The sequence below is a fragment of the Nuphar pumila genome, chromosome 15, assembly GCF_984573655.1.
Source record: "Nuphar pumila chromosome 15, dmNupPumi1.hap1.1, whole genome shotgun sequence".
Lineage (NCBI taxonomy): Eukaryota > Viridiplantae > Streptophyta > Magnoliopsida > Nymphaeales > Nymphaeaceae > Nuphar > Nuphar pumila.
In genome coordinates, this window is record NC_143263.1 from 15,516,819 (window position 1) to 15,537,500 (window position 20,682).

Consider the following 20,682-nt stretch of genomic DNA (forward strand, 5'->3'; position numbering starts at 1 on the left):
TTCAAAGAAGCTTGGAAAATTCGTTATGTAAGTTGGACTAATGTTTTCTGGGATAGTTATTGATGAAGTTTGAAAACAAGGGATCATCTCGTCTCCTTTTACATTTTTCTATTTTGCTCGTATCTTTCAGTTCGTCGTGTGATCTTAAATCTTTGCTGTCAAAAAGTTCTAGTTTGTTAATCAAGATTTATGTGATCCCTTGTCGTTTTGAGGCGCCCTTATTATGTTTATTCTCATGACACCTCGCATAGAACCACTGCTGCTAAAATTTCTCGAAGTTATAGGGCATTGCTAGTTAAACTAGATTAGTATGGTATCTTTGTACCCCAACAATCTGTAGGACCTTTTTATATCAACATATAATTATTCATCTCTCACACTTTTCGTTATATAGCAATGAAGTTATTTTTTTCCGATAGGCAGCAATGAAGTAGTTATTGGTGATAAGTAGGGGTGGCAATTGGGTCGGGTTGGCGTGTCAGCATACCTCAACCCGAACCCGACCCGTTTATTAAACGGGTCAGCTGTGGCAAACACGAACCCGACCCGTTTAATAAACGGGTAACCCGACACGACCCGCCAACCCATTTAATAAATGGGTTGGGTTGGGTAAACGGGTTTTCAGGTTCGCGGGTTGACAGATCGGGTTGGCAGGTTGGCGGGTCGGGTTGACGGATCAGGTTGGCAGGTCGGGTTGACGGGTCGGGTTGGCGGGTTGACCCACCTGTCTAACCCGTTTATTAAACGGGTCAGCCGGGTTGGCATACCCCCAACCCGAACCCGACCTGTTTAATAAACGGGTTACACGGGTCGACCCGTTTATTAAACGGGTTGGCTTAAGCCCAACCCGAACCCGCCTAAGAGGCGGGTTGGCGGGTCGTGTCAGAAATTGCCACCCCTAGTGATAAGGTATTCTCTCCAAAAACATGTGATATTGTGATATGGTACTTTCTATCCTAGTACATAAAAAACAAAATGCCCTCTTCTACTTTCTTTTTTCTTTGTTAGCAAAACATTTTGGTGCCTGAACTGCGGTGCATGCTAGGCTTGTACATTGCAGCTCCACTTCATGAAAGGTCTATATCTTGTTGCCGTTTTCAGTAACTCGAGACAGCTTGATGAAACTATATTGAAAACCCATCGCTACGGCAGCATTCATATTGCTTGATGAATAAGATCTTATAATTGATTAACTATCAATAAGTTAGTTTATTGATAGACTGCCACTCTAAAAAGCTATCAATACCAATAAGTTATAAGCCCACAAGCAGGGGCGTAGCTAGGATTCATGTGAGGGGGGGGCAAACAGGGGTGTAGCAAAAAAATTTTTATTTGTGTGATAGTCGGGGGTTCGGGGGCAGCGCCCCCGAAAAAAAAATTGAGATAAAATAAAAATGGCTACAATTATTAATAAAAATCTATTTCATATGGACAAATCAAACTATTTGCTGCAGTCAGGGCTGGGCTAAAAAATGGATAAAAATCTATTTCATATGGAATCAGGGCAGGGCTAGGACTGGGCTTTTAAAAAAAAAAAAATTAACTGTTTGGGGAGGCAGGACTGGGCTACAGCCCAGTCCTGCCCCCCCCCTTAGCTACGCCCCCCCACAAGGGCTCTATACACCTGGCTAGGTAGTTTGGTATTCAAGTTTGTTAATAGGATAAACTCAAGATCACGTCAGTTTCAAGGATAAAGATGAGCACAAAGCTATCTTTCAGATCAAGGATTGAGATTACCTCACAATCAAGGAAACCAAAATACATGATTCTTGTAAATCTGTAGATAAGGCAAATTATAAGATTGCCATCTATGCTGTATCCTTATGTTTATTGTAAATAATATTTAAATAAGTTGAATGGAGAAGGGAGAAACCAAGTGAGTGTGGGAGATCTCCCTACATTCGTAGATGTTTATTCTTATTGGAATTGAACCACGCTAAGTCGGGTGCGATAATCTTTCTATCCCCTCTCTCCTGTGTGTGTAGTTTCCTTCATTGTTACCTTAATTTAGTATCAGAGCACAACCAACTTGTGACCATGGAGACCTCGTCCAACACTAGCAGAACCAACAACAGTGGTGCCTCAGATGGAGGCATTGGTACTATGGTTGCATCACCCTTCTCCAACATGTTAACCGTTCCGAACAACCTTCAATTGTTCCTGAATGTCAAGCTGTCCTATGACAACTTCTTACTCTGGGAGTCACAATTCATCCCACTATTGAAGAACTTTGAACTACTCGATGGATCCTCTCCATATCCAGATAAGTTCATTTCTCAACATGGACAATCCTCTCCTACCATGAATTATTCTTATATTCAATGACAAAAGCAAGACCAACTCTTCCTGAGTTGGATCTTATCGTCCCTCATGGACATAGTTCATAGCCAAGTCGTTGGGCTGTCAAAGTCCTTTGAGGTCTGGAATGCACTTAAGACTAGTTATGTGGCTAGATCTATGGCCCGAATCATCCAACTTCGTGGCCAACTGCAGAATCTGTCCAAAAGATCACATTCAATTTCATCATATTTTTATAAGGTAAAGGTTATTGCTCATCACATTGCCCTTACTTCCAAACTAGTGGCAGAAGATTTAATCTCATACAATCTTACTGGTCTTCCAAATTCTGAATATGGGGTTTTGAAGTCATCTATTGTCATTAGTAAAGAGGAGTTCTCTCTAAACGTATTGTATGGGTTATTACTTATGAGGATCAAGTTAATGTTGTTGATCCTAGTGAATCTATAAGTCCATTTTGCAATTTTTTTGAATAAGCAATCCAACTGAGGAAGAGGTTACCAAAATCAAAATCAATCAGGTCAAAATAGAAACAAAAAATATTATAAGAATATGGGGAAAAATGATGGACGTGGTGGTTGGTCCAATCAAGGAAGGCAACCTCAAAATTCTGATTTTCAAAACCAAAATAACTTGGTATGTCAAGCATGTGGGAAGTTTGGTCATGGAGCACTGCAATGCAGGTCCTTCAAATTCCAAAAGAAGAATAATCCATAAGCATACCTTGTTGCCCCAACACTAGTTAGCTATGGAGATAACACATGATACTCTGATTCGAGCGCCACATATCATATTACTGCAAACTTGAACAATCTATCCCTACACAACGATTATCAAGGAGGCAATGATCTCAAAGTCGGCAATGAGACAAGTTTGAAATCAGCCACACAGGCTCTTTCTTATTTTTATTCATCTGGTTCTAAGTTTTCCATGAAAAATATTTTACATGTTCCAAAAAATCACTCAAAACTTATTATCTGTAAATAAGTTCACTCAAGACAACAATATTTTATTTGAGTTTTATCCTAACAAGTGCTTTGTGAAGGATAGCAAGACAGGTGCTCAACTTCTTCATGGTCAAAGTAAAGGAGGTTTGTACCAGATCCTTCTTATCGTATTTTGAATAATGTGTTAAATCAGTTTGGTCTTCTATTTTATCAAAATAAATTGAACTCTATGGTGTGTGTGACATGTCAGAAAGGTAAAAGCTACAATTTACCTTTTGATAATGCTAATCTAAATGTGGCAGGACCGTTGGATTTGATATTTTCAGATATGTGGGGACGAGCCCCAGTTGTGTCCTTTCGAGGACATCGTTATTATGTTCATTTTATAGATGCTTACTCTCAGTTTACTTGGCTTTACGTCATTCCAAATAAATTTGATGTGATTCAAGTGTTTCAAATATTTAAGAAATATGTTGAAAACCTTTTTGACAGAAAAATCAACTCTCCAAAGTGATTGGGGAGGAGAGTATAAAAATATTTCAAAATTGCTATAAGATCAAGGTATCAGGCAACCCATAAGCAAAATGTGATAGCAGAATGCAAGCACTGGCATGTAGTAGAAACCAGACTTGCTTTTATTATTTAGGTGTCCCACAAAAATTTTGGGATCATTCCTTCTTCACTGCCACATATCTTATAAATTGGATGTCGTCACCTGTTACTAAAAATCAATGTCCCAATTTTTTTTTTCAAAGGGTTCCTGATGATAAATTTTTGTGAGTTTTTGGTTGTGCATGCTATCCTTGCATTCACCCCTTCAACAACCACAAAATGGATTTTTGGAGCACAAAGTGTGTGTTCTTAGGTTATAGTCCTAATCACAAAGGGTATATATGTTTTCTTCTTGACAATGAAAATTTTATTATATCTTGATATATTGTCTTTGATGAGAATCAGTTCTCATACCTTGAACCCAAATCCAATTCAATTACCAACAATCCCTCTGATGGTATTCCTATTCCCGTTAATATACTTTCTCATGTTTTCCAAAACCCAAATCTCTGAAATCCAATTCAATCCCCATCGGCCACATCTGCTGGAACCCGTTAACCTAGGTCCTCCTCCTAGTCCTCCGGATCAAACAATAGTGGTTATTAATCCACCCCCCTCAATGCCATCTGTTCGATCCAGTATCCCCCAGTAACTGACCCATACACACCACAAGGTTACTAGATCTTAGACTGGATCTCTCAAACCTCCCCTATTCCTTGCCCCTCGATATCCTATTCCCATGGCCTTACTTGCTTAAGTCTCTCAAGATCGTGAACCTTCCACCTATTGTTAGGCCAACCTTGATCTGAGATGGTGTCAAGCCATGTAGGATGAATTTCATGCCCTTCTTCACGAGAGGGTGGTGTATGTTCCCCCTGGAACACGGGGCCGCGTGTTCAGGGGTCCGAATGAGTGCCATGTGGCACTCATCCGAATGAGTGCCATGTGGCAATGAGTGCCATGTGGCACTCATTCGGCTGGTTATGTACGGAGGAAGATCTTGGGTTTTGCAATATTCCTTCCTCTGTACACAACCAGCCGAATGAGTGCCACGTGGCACTCATTCGGACCCCTGAACACGCGGCCCCGTGTTCAGGGGGTAACATACAACCTGCTCGGCTTCTTCACAATCAAACTTGGGAACTTGTGCCTCCTCCTCTCAACCACAATATTATCGGGTGTAAATGGATTTTTAAAATTAAGCGTAGGGCTAATGGGGACATTGAACATTATAAAGCTCGTCTGGTAGCCAAGGGCTTTACTCGGGAGGGGATATATTATTTCAAAACTTTCAACCATACCGACCATCAGATATGTCCCCTCAATTTCCATCACCTTGGGATGGCCCATGAATATCTCAATGAAGAAGTATACATGAACCAACCCTAAGGGTTTGTTACCAACCAATATCCACATCACGTGTGTTGCCTTCAGAAAGCATTATATGGGTTAAAATAGGCTCCTCGGGTCTGGTTTCATCAGTTAAATGCATTTTTGGAGCATCTTGGATTTTCTAGGTCTCGTACCGACCCATCATTATTCATCCAAAAAAATGGTTCCCTGTTAACTTATATTTTGATATATATAGAGGACATCATTATTTAAGGTAGCTCTTCCTCTCATGTTACAAATCTAAGGTAGCTCTTCCTCTCATGTTACAAATCTAATCACAATCATGGGCAAAGAATTTGCTCTCAAGGATCTTGGACCTCTCCATTTTTTTTCTTGGAATAGAGGTCATCTACACACCAATAAGGATTATTATCTTAAGTCAAAGGAAATATATTGTAGATCTCCTAGAGAAGTCAGACATGGATGGGGCCAAACTAGTTCCTTCCCCTATCTCAACGTCAACTAGGTTATTTGTTTTGGATGGTGATCCTCTACCAGATCCAACTAAATATAGATAGATTGTGGGCTCTCTGCAATATGCCACTCTTACTAGGCCAAAACTGGCTTTCTCCATCAACAAAGTTTGTCAATTCATGAACTGCCCGACCATTAGTCGCCGGGACGCCGTTAAGTGAATCCTACACTACCTCAAAGGTAGTTTGGATCTAGGACTTCATATATCCAGATCTAAGGACCTTCGTATCTCCACCTATTTGAACTCTGTCTGGGAAGGCTGTGTGGATGATAAAAAATCCACATGAGGTTTTACAGTGTTCATTGGATCGAATTTGGTTTCTTGGAGTGCTCGCAAGAAACACATTGTATCCAGATCCAACACTGAGGCCGGATATTGAGCCCTTGCAAATGCTACTACCAAAACTACGTGGCTTTAAAATTTGTTATTTGAACTTGGAATTCAGTTTCTTAAACCACCAGTCTTACGGTGTGATAACATCGGATCGACATATTTGTATGCAAATTCCATCGTTCACAACCGAAGTAAGCACAAAGCTATCGTCTGGATCAGATAACAAACATTATGACTAAAGTCTAAAGCTGTTGGGACATCAAGATTTATTCTTCTTCGCAACAAGCTCAAGCTTAGAAACCAATCCTTAAGCTTGAGGGGACATATTGAGGATCCGGATCAGCTCAAGGATCACCTCATGAGTTTCAAGGATAAAGATAAGCACAAAGCTATCGTCTGGATCAAGATGACCTCAAAATCAAGGAAACCAATTAAATACATGATTCTTGTAAATTGAGTGAGTGTGTAAGGTCTCTCTACATTTGTGGGCATAGACTCTTTATGGTATGATAACATCGAAGCAACATATATGTTTGTAAATCCCATCGTTCACAATTGGAGTAAGCACATAAAGATTGATTTTCATTTCGTTCGTGTGTCTACAAGAGCTTACTTCAAGTTCTCCATATCAACACTTAGGATCAAATAACAGAAATTATGACTAAAGTTGTTGGGACATCATGGTTTATTCTTCTTCGCGACAAGTTCAAGCTTCATAACCGATCCTGAAGTTTGAGAGGGCATATTGAGGATCTGGATAAGCTCAAGGATCATGTCAGTTTCAAGGATAAAGATGAGCACAAAGCTCTATTGCCCACATCAAGGATCGAGATGACCTCAAAATTAAGGAAACCAAAATACGTGATTCTTGTAAATCTGTTGATAAGGCAAATGATAGGATTGCCATCTATGCTGTAAATAATATTTAAATAAGTTGAATGGAGAAGGGGGAAACCAAGTGATGAGTGTGTGAGGTCTCCCTACATTCGTGGACTTAGATTATTATTGGAATCGAACCACGTTAAGTCTGGTGCGATAATCTTTCTTTCCTCTATCTCTCTTAATTAAGTTAGACGATGTTGAGAGTTTATGATGCTCGTCTCTTGTTGCAAGGCTAAAGCATCAGGTTCCTTGATGGGTGGCTGAGGGTTTTTAACTGCCTGGAGGTGAGCTATTTTATGTATCAATCCATACATCCCCTACAATTGGTGTGGAGTGACAGCCAGTTTGGGTATGTTGGGAGATATCATTATTATCGAAACCAATGCTTACACTGCATTCACGGGTAAAAGAGTTATTGAACACACATTGAAGAAGACAGTAATACGGTAGGACCTTAGATCCAAATATTATATTGCTTTCAGAATTTAAGAAGAAAAAAAAAACCAAGTTGAATGTTTAAGGAGTCAAAACTTTTGAAAGTTTAATACCCTATATTGCTTTTGAAACTTTTGAAAAATTTGAGCCAAATATTATATTGCTTTCAGTATTTACGTTAAAACACCCCCTTAGACTGTTTCTTGGAGATTGCTCTAATAATATATGCAACATAGACATTGTTTGCTCATCATTTGGGTGAGAGCTGAAATCAAATTCAAGATATCAGACTTGCTTATAACCTATCAAGACATGATCTTATTAACCTAGGGATCTTAATTAGGCCGATCCGACCCAAACCCAAATTTTTGGGTATAGTCATAAAAAATGTTGACCCAAATATTATTTGGGTTGACCTAAACCCAACCCGAGTAATATGTGGACTGGGTTTTGATCATGGTCTTTGCCAGATATGCTACTGATGTGAGTATATATATATATATATATATATATATATATATATATATATATATATATATATATATATATATATATATATATATATATATATATATATATAGTAAAAGTAATAGGTCCAGGTTTGGTATTTCATTTTCTTGACCCGGCAAAACACAAAAAACGAACCGGAATACGACAACTTGTTATTTGTCCAGGTTGATGAAGTGCACTCTGATGGGTCAAGTACTCGACTCGTTGACAGCTCTAAGACGAGATGTCTCCATTCTCAATAGCCAATTGGAGGTTCATGGACGACCAGCCTTACTTCAGGATGAGCCCCTTCAGACTCTGTTTCAGTAAATGGGTGGCTTGAGATTTAGCTAGACTAGCTGTGTCAAGTCCTCTTCAACACCTCTGACTTAGCATTGCTTGGCCTTGGTTCTAGAGAAACAAGCAAGCTTTGCAAAAGACATCATTTTCATATAAGTCAAGGGAAAACATCGTAACAATCTACTCTTCCTTTATATACGCCCGACTGCATCTTATGCGCACCCTCACTTTCCTTTTAGATGTGCTCTCACTGTGCATTATAAACAGCATGCCAGGCCATGCACCTCTTCATGTAAGAAAAGTATCCATTACTGGTCTCTCTCTCTCTCTCTCTCTCTCAGGTTTGAAACGATTTGTCTCCTTAGCTAATCTCTTCCTTCTCCTGTCTTCCTTCTTTGGTGATTCCTTCAGAGGTATAACTAGGTAGCTCTCTGCACAGATTCAAGGGATCCAAGAGCAGGTTGGCTTGCAAGGCTGGTGCTTTGTCTTGGATCCAGAGTATGGCCATTGAGTCTCACAAAAGAATCCAATGACCACAAAAATAGTGGATCTTTGGTGTGGAGAGTGGTTATCGGAGAGTGAGGGCATGTTTCTCTATAAAAGAGTGGTGAATCCCATGCATTATCAGTAAGAAAGAGATAATTGTTGGAATAAAGTAAAGATATATGCAGCAACACTATAAAATATTAACTTAACAATGGAGTGAAATATTGAAAATCTTTAACACAAAGTAAAAACAAAAGGTGAGAGATTACACCTCTCGTACAACCTCTAAGACCTCTATTTATAGCTAAAAAGGTAAACCTATAACTGTCACTTCCTCATTAATAGCCACTACTCATGACCCATTTATAACTTATAAATTACATAACTTACTCCTTAAGTTTAAGAACCACAACACAATCGTGGATTCTAAAACGTCTCTAACGCATACCCACTAACCCATGACTTATGGTTACCCATTCACGTAACCCCCTTTTGCATCATATTCTATCACTCCCTCTTGATGCAAAACTCGATACACCTAAAGTGGATCTGAATTTCACAAACTTTGAATAGCTAAGTGCTTTTGTAAATCCATCTGCAATTTGGTCATTTGTAGAGCAATATTTCATTGTTACAGCTCCATCTGCAACAGCTTGTCTGATAAAATGATGACGTAACTCAATATGCTTGGTTCGTCCATGGAACACAGGATTCTTTGTCATGGCAATGGTTGCTTGATTGTCACAATAGAGTTCCGTTGCATTCGCTTGTTCTTGATGCAAGTCCGCCAAAATTCTTCTTATCCAAATAGCTTGACATACAGTTGCATTTGCAGCAACATACTCTGCTTCTGAAGATGAAAGTGCCACTGTTGCTTGCTTCTTTGACATCCATGACACGACTCCTGATCCAAGATTAAAGATGAATCCACTTGTGCTTTTCCTGTCATCTACAAAACCAGCCCAATTACTGTCAGTAAAGCCAGTTAATTTAAACTCAGGATTTGATTTGTACCAAATCCCATAATTAGTGGTAGCTCGAATATAACGAAGGATCCGTTTTGCTGCTCCAAGTTGATGTATCATTGGACACTGCATAAACCTTGAAATTAGGCCAACAGGAAATACGATATCTGGACGAGTCTGTGTAAGATACATTAGCCTTCCAACCAAACTTCTATACAACCGTTCATCAGCCTTCACAGTACCATCATGTACTGATAATTTCTCATTAGTATTCATGGGAGTGGAACACGGCTTGCATGACACCATGTTAAACTTCTCAAGTAAGTCTAAAGCATATTTTTCTTGAGAAATAAAAATACCATCAACACTTTGTTGAACTTGAAGTCCAAGAAAATAGTGTAACAACCCTAAATCTGACATTTCAAATTCATGCATCATGTCCTCTTTAAATTCTTCAAAAAGTGTACTTGACGAGCCTGTATAAATTATGTCATCTACATAAACGCAGACAATAAGAAAGTCAGTACCTGATCCTTTTACATATAAAGTGTGCTCACTCTCACTTCTGTGAAATCCTCTTTGCATTAGATATGAGTCCAATCTCCCATACCAGGCTCGTGGTGCCTGTTTAAGGCCATAAAGCGCCTTTTTTAACCTGTACACCTTCTCTTCCTTCTCTTTACAATAAATCCTTGAGGCTGGCAAACATATACCTCTTCTTCCAAGAACCCGTTCAAAAATGCTGATTTTACATCAAATTGAAAAACTGACCATTTCATATGAGCTGCTAATGCCAAAATAATTCTAACAGTTTCAAAACGTGCAACAGGAGAAAAAGTTTCTGAAAAATCTACTCCAAATTCTTGAGCATACCCCTTAACGACTAACCTTGCTTTATATTTTTGCACGCTCCTATCTGCATTATATTTAACCTTGTAAACCCATTTCACACCAATAGCATTTTGACCTGTGGGTAAATCTACAAGTTCCCAGGTATCATTTTTCTGAATGGCTACCATTTCTTCTTCCATGGATTTTACCCATTCTTGTTTCTCACTAGCATCCTCGTAGCACATAGGTTCTTCAACCAACAAGGCAAAAGTACACGATTCATAAATCTCTTTTATGGATCTTACCTTTTTAGGTGGTGAGTCTATGTCCTCATTATCGCCATTGTTTTGAGACATACTTGTTGAAGCTTCCAATGTCTTATCAGATGCAAGGGGAATGACCTTCATTTTTGACTTATCTGCATCTTGATTCCAAGTCCAAGAGCTTAATTCATCAAAAATAACATCACGACGAATGATTAAACTCTTAGATGTTGGATTATATAATTGATACCCCTTTTTTGTGTCACTATAACCAACAAAAATGCATTTTTCACTTTTCTTATCCATCTTGCTACGATCACTATAATCGATCAAGGAATAAGCAACACAACCAAAAATTCTTAAATTACTTACATTTGGCTTCCGCTGCCACCACGCCTCATATGGAGTCATGTTATGCATAACTTTTGTTGGAGATATATTGAGTAAGTATACTGTTGTGTTCACGACTTCAGCCCAAAATTCATTCGGGAGTTGTTTTTCAGTCAACATGCTCCTTGCCATTTCTACAACTGTACGGTTTTTTCGCTCAACTACACTGTTTTGTTCTGGTGTTTTTCTTACTGTTAACTGCCTGCGAATTCCATTCCTTTTGCAAAACTCTTCAAAATCATTAGACAAAAATTCTCCCCCTCTATCTGTGCATAGACACTTTATGACATGCTCACTATCCTTTTCTGCAAAAGCCTTGAACTCTTGAAATTTTTTAAATGCTTCTGATTTTTGAGAGAGAAAAAACACCCAACTCATGCGAGTAAAGTCATCAGTAAGCAATAAAAAATATCTACTATTATTTAAGGATGGAGTATTCATGAGACCACAAAGATCTGCATGAACTAACGCAAGAGGCTTTCTAGCTCTCCACGCCTTTCCGATGGGAAATGATAAACGATGTTGCTTCCCATATATGCACCCTTCACAAATTCCATCATTACACGTTATACTAGGCAATCCCAAAACCATGTTTTTGGTTCTTAGTATTTTTAGCCCATTATAATGTAAATGGCCATATCGTAAATGCCAAAGATGTGATGACTCATCCTCTTTACCAATTAAGGCAACATCATTCACGTGTGTAAATTCAAGAGGGAACATTCTATTAGGTGCCATCTTGACTCTTATAAGAGGTTCAGTGTCCATTCTCCTTTTTCTAATTTCACATATTCCATCATAAAAGTTAAGTGCATACCCATTCTCAATTAATTGTCCAACACTCAATAAATTGTATGATAAACCAGGTATATAATAAACATCATGAATCATTCTTTTATTACCTGATTTAACATCAACTTCAATAGTTTCCTTGCCTTCACTTTGTACCTCTTTGTTGTTTCCAAGATGAACATTCATTCTCATGGACTCATCAATATTGTGAAAAAGTCTTTTTTCACCTGTCATGTGGTTACTACACCCACTATCTAGAAACCACATATTATTAACCTTGGTTTCAAATTGTGCAAGGAAAATATTACCTTGTTCTTGTTCTTCAGCAACATTAACTTGCTTTTTGATTTCTCCCAACACCTTGCTTCCACGTGTCCATACTTCTTGCAATAATGACATTGTTTGTCTTTATAATTTGGCCTTTGATTGCTTCCATTGTGCCGACCCATTTCAAATCTTCCACGACCACGACCACAGACACGATATCCTCCTCTACCTCTTCCTCTTCCTGGATATTTATTCTCTAAGGTACCTTCGCCACTTGTTTGCTTGTTGGAAATTTCTACCTTGGCCTGAAATGCATGTTCAATGCTTTTTTCGGTTGACCTGTTCAATCTAGCCTCATGTGCCAAAAGAGAACCCATTAATTCGTTAATCGAATAATTATTCATGTCCTTAGATTCCTCTATAGCTGTGACGACATGATCAAACTTTGGTGGCATGCTTCGTAGGATTTTTTCTACTACCTTTTTATCATCAATTATTTCTCCGAATGTTCTCATTTGATTTACAGTAGTAGACATTCTAGAAAAGAAATCTTGCACAGGCTCATTTTCTTTCATTAGTAGGGTCTCAAAATCTCTACGAAGTGTTTGGAGTTTTACAATAGTTACCTTACTATCTCCATGATAGGCTTCCTTCAAAATAGTCCATGCTTCATTCGACTTGGTGGCTGCCGCAATTCGAGGAAAAATACTTTCAGTCACGGCTTGCTGCAAAACGAGAAGAGCCTTGGCATCTCTCTTACGCAACTCCTTTACTTCACTTGCTGCCTTTTCTGTTGCTTTTGAGCTTTGTGTCTCTACAAAACTATTTTCAACTAGATCCCAAAGATCTTGAGAAATGAAAAACGTCTTCATCTTAATACTCCAAAATTCATAATTTTCTCCATTAAAAATAGGTACCAAGGCATGTGAGAGATTTATAGAGTTCAGATTTGTACCGTTAGACATCGTGAATTACACCACGTAATTACCAACCAACTTGAAGATCCAGCTTCGGCAATTATCTTCGCAATGCTCAAACACACCCAGCTTAATCGAACCTGGGGCTCTGATACCAAACTTGTTGGAATAAAGTAAAGATATATGCAGCAACACTATAAAATATTAACTTAACAATGGAGTAAAATATTGAAAATCTTTAACACAAAGTAAAAACAAAAGGTGAGAGATTACACCTCTCGTACAACCTCTAAGACCTCTATTTATAGCTAAAAAGGTAAACCTATAACTATCACTTCCTCATTAATAGCCACTACTCATGACCCATTTATAACTTATAAATTACATAACTTACTCCTTAAGTTTAAGAACCACAACACAATCGTGGATTCTAAAACGTCTCTAACGCATACCCACTAACCCATGACTTATGGTTACCCATTCACGTAACCCCCTTTTGCATCATATTCTATCAATAATGAGAATAAAAATATTAAGAGTTCTCTGAGGAAGGGATGAGGGAATGACCACCATGAAGAAGAGAACTGGAATAACTCAATGAAAAAGCATGTGGTGGTGACCAACGGGGGCTCAGCTTGTCTGGTAGGAACAGCTAGTGCACGTCACCTTGTGTTGGGGCATTGCAGGTTCAAAACTCAATGGTAGGGGTGCTTAAGCCCCAGCTTGCCTTTGAAAAAAAACATATAGTGACACAGATGAGGGTTTGATTCCTCTTTCTGATGTACATGCCCCACCTTCAATGCTCACACCCTAAACCAGATTCAGGATCCCGATCGAGGTTTCATCACTGTGTGTGTTAATTTGTTCTTCTTTTGGAGCTCTCGTTTGAAGCAAGTGATCATTTTGAAGCAGAAACATACCCCCGAGTACCTCCCGTGAACACCATTCAGGTTGTGTCTGTCCATATTACTGATATATGGCTTCCAAATTTTCTTCCCTTGGATTATGTTTGATGCGCTGGACAAAACCCACGTGGGTAGGTAGGCTTTGTCCAGCGTTTGATATGCGTGGGCAAAAAACACACGCCACGTTACAAAGCGCATCCTGTGGGCCACATTTTCAGTGTGGCGCTGAGGCGAGTGATCTGAATAGCCGGGCCGCGTTTGTCCAGCGTATCAAACGCCCCCCTTAACTTTGTTTGTGGTCATATTGTATACAACTGATTGTTGGTTACATTCAATCCCCACCGCACATCTCACTTGAGAACCGCCATCAAGTGAGATGCAGGGTGGTGATCAAATATAAGGTCATATGCAATATGACCGTAACTGTTCTCTAGCACATCGGCCTTGTATGGAGAACAGATTCAGTGATCAGGGCTGAACACCTTATCCCTTGCATGTGCTCATATTTTGTGTGTGCCACCCGCTCGGATCGTACCAAAAGCATATCAGGTGGTATGTCGATCACCGATCTTTGGTGTTTTTGCATCATCACCGTCCATCCCAGAGAATGACTGCCAGCGCAGTCACTATGTAAGATGTCTTGTGGGGGCCGTCAGTATGGGCCCCACTTGTTTGCACGGAACGAAAAGACGGTGGTAATGCCAGAATACCAAGAGGAGTGATTTGGTGTATCACGTGATCCATTCAAGGTAGGGATGGATATGGTTTTGGATTCGGGTTGGATATAGCCTTTACTAAACCCAACTAATCAGATATTAGCTAATTGGATTTGGAGTCAGAGTCGGATTTTGATGTAGAAAGGACAATAATGAATCCAATTACTTGTGTGTAAACAGATTTGGATACCCATCGGGTTTGACTATAAATTCTATGCCAAATCCGAACCCAATTATTAATTGGATTTGGTTCTCTTTACCAAATCCGACTAGAGCTGGATTCAGATACGATGTCAGATAACATCCAACCCATTGACATCCCTAATCCGAGGTGAATGTCGTGTTAAGGCTAGCACCGTAGTGACTAAAAGGTCAAATTGAAATCAATAGAGTTCGTATGAACCCTCAACAGATCCAACCAGGTTTTGAGCCGACTCGGGTCAAAACTTGGCTTTTACTTCAGACCAGGCTAACCCATTGGATATTGGATCCAGTCATATTATTTTACTACTTTTAGAGGCATCACATTAAATAGATGAAAAAATAAATCATGCCTTATTAACAAGCTTGCATGCTTTAATCTTCTTGTATTTTATTTAGCATCCTAGTATCTATAAAGCATGTCATAATAATCACATATAAATGAAAATGTAGATATTTTATAAAAAATCTCGTAGCTTTTTAATAGGTCCACCATTGGATTTTCACCGGTTCTAGATTTTGGTTAAGTTTAAAAAGTTTGGATACTGACGGTATTTGGTCAATCTTTCAACGAGTCAAAATGGGTTCGACTTTGATGAAACTTTAGTTGGATCCATAACAGTTTGGGCTATCAGGTCCATAAATGATTCCAAGTGCAAACAAGGTAGGTCAAACTAGGTTAAGAAAAGTTGAGCTTGACTAACCAACGAGGGCTCCCCTTGTCTGGTAGGAGCAGCGGGTGCACGTCACCTTATGTTGGGACGTAGCAAGTTCAAAACCCAATGATATAGTTGTATAACTGGTAGGGATCTGGCTGACCCCAGCTTGCCTATAAAAAAGAAATTAAATATATTGGGAACACTACAGCCTAAAACGGTACACCCCTGCTCATTTGGTAATTGGTAGGGGTGACTCGTGCATGACACCAAGTTGAAGGGACATCATGAGTTCAAAACCCAGGAGTACATATCATTCCTTGCCGCAAGGTCAAAGCTGAGCCTACTTTTTGGTAGGCAAAACGAAACCTAGAGTATTTACATTTTACACTGATTTTGCACTGTGAGCGAGGTGTTTTTCCTCAAGTATCTGAAAAAAAACATAAAATTAAGAATATGCATATACATATGCAGGGTTTTAAATGGGTTTGGACATTGCTCCATTAATTTTTATCTGTTGGGGAATGAATTGGTTCAAGTACATATCTTACAATCAGATTCAAGTACAAATTGTGTTCTGATTCAGTTGGATTTGTTTTGTATTAAATGACCAATGGGGTAGGGCATAGTAATGGGTCAGGTACCAACATGCTCACGGGCAAAAAGTTTTATACCTAAGAGCAGACCCAATTTTTAACTGGGTCTAAGTTTTAAACCTGACATAACTGACCCATGAGTCTATTACAATCATATCAGACTGGCTGTTCCTTCCTCCAGTCAAACTAGGTTTACCTGACCCATCAGTCATGGGTCGAGTAAAGATTTTTTCCAGCCCTACGTACACATTTGGGCTGGGCGTTGACACTGTGTTTGGTTGGATATTTGACTGGCCTGAACTCGTGTCTGACAAGGTCCTAGATCCAAGCAGCTAAATGTGCTTATATTTAATTATATAGGAGGGGAAATGAAAACATGATAGAGGATTTTCAGTGTTTTTTTTTTTTAATTCTGATCCTATATATGTGTTCAGACGATTGATTTACTAGAAATCGATACTTGGATCATGCATTTTGAACGAAAAAATGATATTTGGAGCATCGAAAATTTATGAAAATCGTAGGCTATTGATTTTTGAAATCTTATAAAACTTATCCATGCATCAAAATCAAATGTTTCAAGAAGTGATTCCTATAAAAACAAGCATATAAATCTTATCTGTACCATCAAAATTTAAAAAAATACTTAAAATTCATGAAAATCCAATAGCAAGTTAGTAGGTTTAGTATTCTCTAGGTTTCCATTTCCCAATATAGGAGATTGTATAATGTGCATATAGCATCCTGTCTAGGTGGGTCAGCTTAAGGTGTTCAAGTTGAAAGATGTCATATTAATTGGATACTCAAGGAGTCTATCCCTTGCCTCAAGGTTTGAAGCTAATGCAAAACTATCCCTAGTGGATAGGAGCGGTTTTACACCATGGACACCAAAACAAAGCCAGTCACCGTGGAGCCTCTCAGCCCCTTAAGTAGGGATGCAAACAATTTAGATCCATAGCAACTAAATACATGCAGATTCGGATATAGAACAACTAAAAATTACAAAACCTCCATCATAGGTCCTGCCCATTTTCATCCCTACTGGTAAAGACATCCAAACCATAATGGTGGTTTCTCCACGTTATCCTTGAGAAAAAGGCTGTATAATGAATCTGAACCATTATATACTTTGCACATAAATTTTACAAAAAATGATCGTGCTGTACAAGTAATTTGGCATATTTTTTTCAAAACCCTACAATTTACTATATTCTTTGCATGTCCAAAATCATAAATATTTGGATTTAAAAAGACCTTTTTTACCTTCACACATATGTGAACTTTTTTCTATATATGTGAACTTTCTTCCAAATATATGGTTATTTTTTGCAGAACAATTTGTAAGAATATTTGTATCTCTCTGATCAAATGTCAAAAACTTATATTTTTATAATAGTTGAAAATTTGAGACACAAGCTTATAACTTTCATATTTTGAGTCAGAACCGAAAACCCTCTAGGGTTCTTGTTTATGAGTTTCAAAACTAGAATAGAAAGATGCTCTACACCATCTAGGATTGCACATTTTTCGTCAATTCTATATTATTTTCTGGCCACCTGCACAAAAAATTTAAAAAAACAGAAAAAAAGACAAATCAAAACATTAGCTTTTTACTGCGACGAATGTCACTTTAATCTAAGGAACAGTTGGAAAGAAATATCATCTAAAAGATAAATTATCTCTCCTAAACATACAAACAACGAATGTAGGAGAAGATAAGGAAGTCTACACAAAATATAAGCATACTTCTTCAAGTCCGCATAAAATATAGGTGGATTTCTTCAAGTCCACATAAAATATATATGATCTTCATCAAGTCCTTATATATTTTATGCATACTTCCACAAGTTTGCATATATTTTATGCAAATTTGAGAAAATCAGAATAAAAAAATGTGTAAACCTCATTTTAAGTGAGAGTTTGCGGCACCCGACGAACAAAATGATATTTTGTGAGAACTTTGTGAGTTTCACACATGCGAAGGGTAAAAAAAGACATTTCAAAGCTGGTTATTTTTCTATTTTGGATATGGAAAGAATATTGAAAATTATAAGGTTTTTAAGAAAATGCATCAAATTAGTTGTACAATATATTCATTTTCAGTAAATTTTATAATTTACCCTTTTAAATTTATTTTTTGGGTTCAATGTTGTTAGTATCGACGTGGCAGAAAATAAATGCGCTTCTCTCTTGAATTGGCTAATTTTAATAAATATAAAAAACACTCAAAATTATTATTTCAATATTATTTTAATGGCTTTAACACATGTCATGTTCTGATTGACATGTAGTATTTTTAATTATTTTTTGGCAGATTCAAAACGATTCACTTGAGTATCGGTATCGGGCCAATTCACCTGAATCGTTGGCCACACGATAAAGGGCTTATACCGATACCAACAACGTCGAGCTCATCAATAGGGTAAAGATGGAGATATAGTAGACTGTGTGGATATCTACAATCAGCCTTCCTTGGATCACCCGCCTCTAATAAATCACGCAATCCAACTCTTTTTTTTTATTTTCTTTATTTTTTTCTTTTAGTTTTTCAATATGAAATATAATGTAGCTCTCCTTCAAGAAAGGGTCATATAATTTTCTATGCTCAAATGCTTTTTCCACGTTTCTGATTCGCTACGTACATAGACCATTAGATAGGTTGCAAACAGATTGGATATAATTGGATGTCTGACCCAAATCTGATGTGTATTTTTCGGCTTTGAATTGTTATACTGCCATCTTTACACGGACTTGGATTTGCCAGTTTAGTATTCATATCAGATTGGTATTTTAGTTTGGATCTCGTTCAAATTCATAACAAATTTCAATCCTATTGCATGTTTTACATGTGAAGAGTTCGTTATTCAACGTTTTTAATGAATCCAGTATTACCACACACACATAAGGAAAGGAAACCATCCAATCAAAGGAAAGTCCAAAATCTATAACTAATGATAATGGATGGTGTTCTTTCATTATCTATCAAGTTTTTCGTTGATAAGGCTTATTAGATTTTTATCCTTAATTTAGTGAATGACATGTTTTGGATTATAAAATTTTGACATTTAAACACTATTTTGAAAGCGCTAACAATCAATGACCCACAATACTTTGTATAGTAAGTTTTAAATGCATTGAGAACCAACCATTTTTCACGTTTTGAAAAACATGCCTATATGTCATAAAGTCTTCATGTAAAGTGTATTTCTTAATAAATAAATGATAAAGAACAAATATATCACTACAAGAAATCTGTGGATCAGCGACGACCTCAATCCGTTGCTAATCCATCGCTAAACAGTTTAGCGATGGATTAACATCGACTTAGCCGCAGATAACTTCCATCGCAAAATTTTAGTCATTAATTAGCGACGAAAACCATTTGTCGCAAGTTCCATCACTAATTTACGATTAATTAGCGAATGCGATGATTCGTCGCAAGGCCGTCGTTAATATGCAAAGATTTGGTTTGGCGACGAATTAAAATCCGTCGCAAAAACATTGGCCGATTCACTTTTGCAACAGATTAATATTCGTCCCTAATCCATCGCTAAATTGGACATCGATAGTAAATAGCAACGGATAATATCCTTCCCTAATCCAACGCAAACAATAAAAAAAAATTAAAAAATTTGTTTAAAACATAAATATTGAGAAAAAATTCTCGTGATACAATTTATATTTCATGTACAATTTAGATTTCCTGTGTATAAAAAATAAAGTACACATAAAAAATACATATAAAAAGCAACTAAAATAATTTATCGATCCACTATAGTCCTCGCCAAGTTCTAATTATTTGCAAGTGAACATTTATAAAGATTTTCTTTTGAAACAACAAAAAGGTACAACAAATTCAACACATGAATCTAATCATCGTCAAGATTTTGTGAGTCATCTTCTTCATTGTCTCGATCTGCCCCTCCAGCTCCTCTATGCTGATTATCTCTAGCATTTTATAAGAGAAAAGAAAGGTTAGAAGTGATAAACAAAATATAATGAAATAAATTATATGCAATGCACCTAAGTTAAGGCAATCAAAGTAAAATGAGTGAATTATGCATTATCTAGCTAGCAATAAAGTGATGGATATTAACAGAATTCAGATGTGTTCTAAGTCTAACATAAATTTTTTATAATGATTCAATCATGCAAATATGTGTTCTAATCCTGCATATACTAGCTTGAAATCTAACGACATGAAACAAATCACATGAAACTTTCATACCAGAGAGGCACATGCAAACGAAGTTTCCCTATCCTGAAAAAAGTTGCGCAACTCATTACGAACAATGTCGAAAATTGCTTTATGTAAATAGTCACGCATTATGTCTTTAACAAGCTGGTGGACACCATCCCAAGAATTAGGCGGGTCAATCAGATGCTTGGAGTTGATGCTGGCGGGAGAACTCTGTGAGTCGTGACTAAAGGAGGCAACGACTGGTGAGGTGTTCATATTACTCCCAAACCTGAACACACGACCCTTTTTGGGTTCACCTGTTGCAGTCATCCATGCTGCAGGATCAAAAGGTGGATGCTGAGTGGAGTCATCTTCATATCACTCTACCGTCTGTTGCTCATATGACTCCTACAA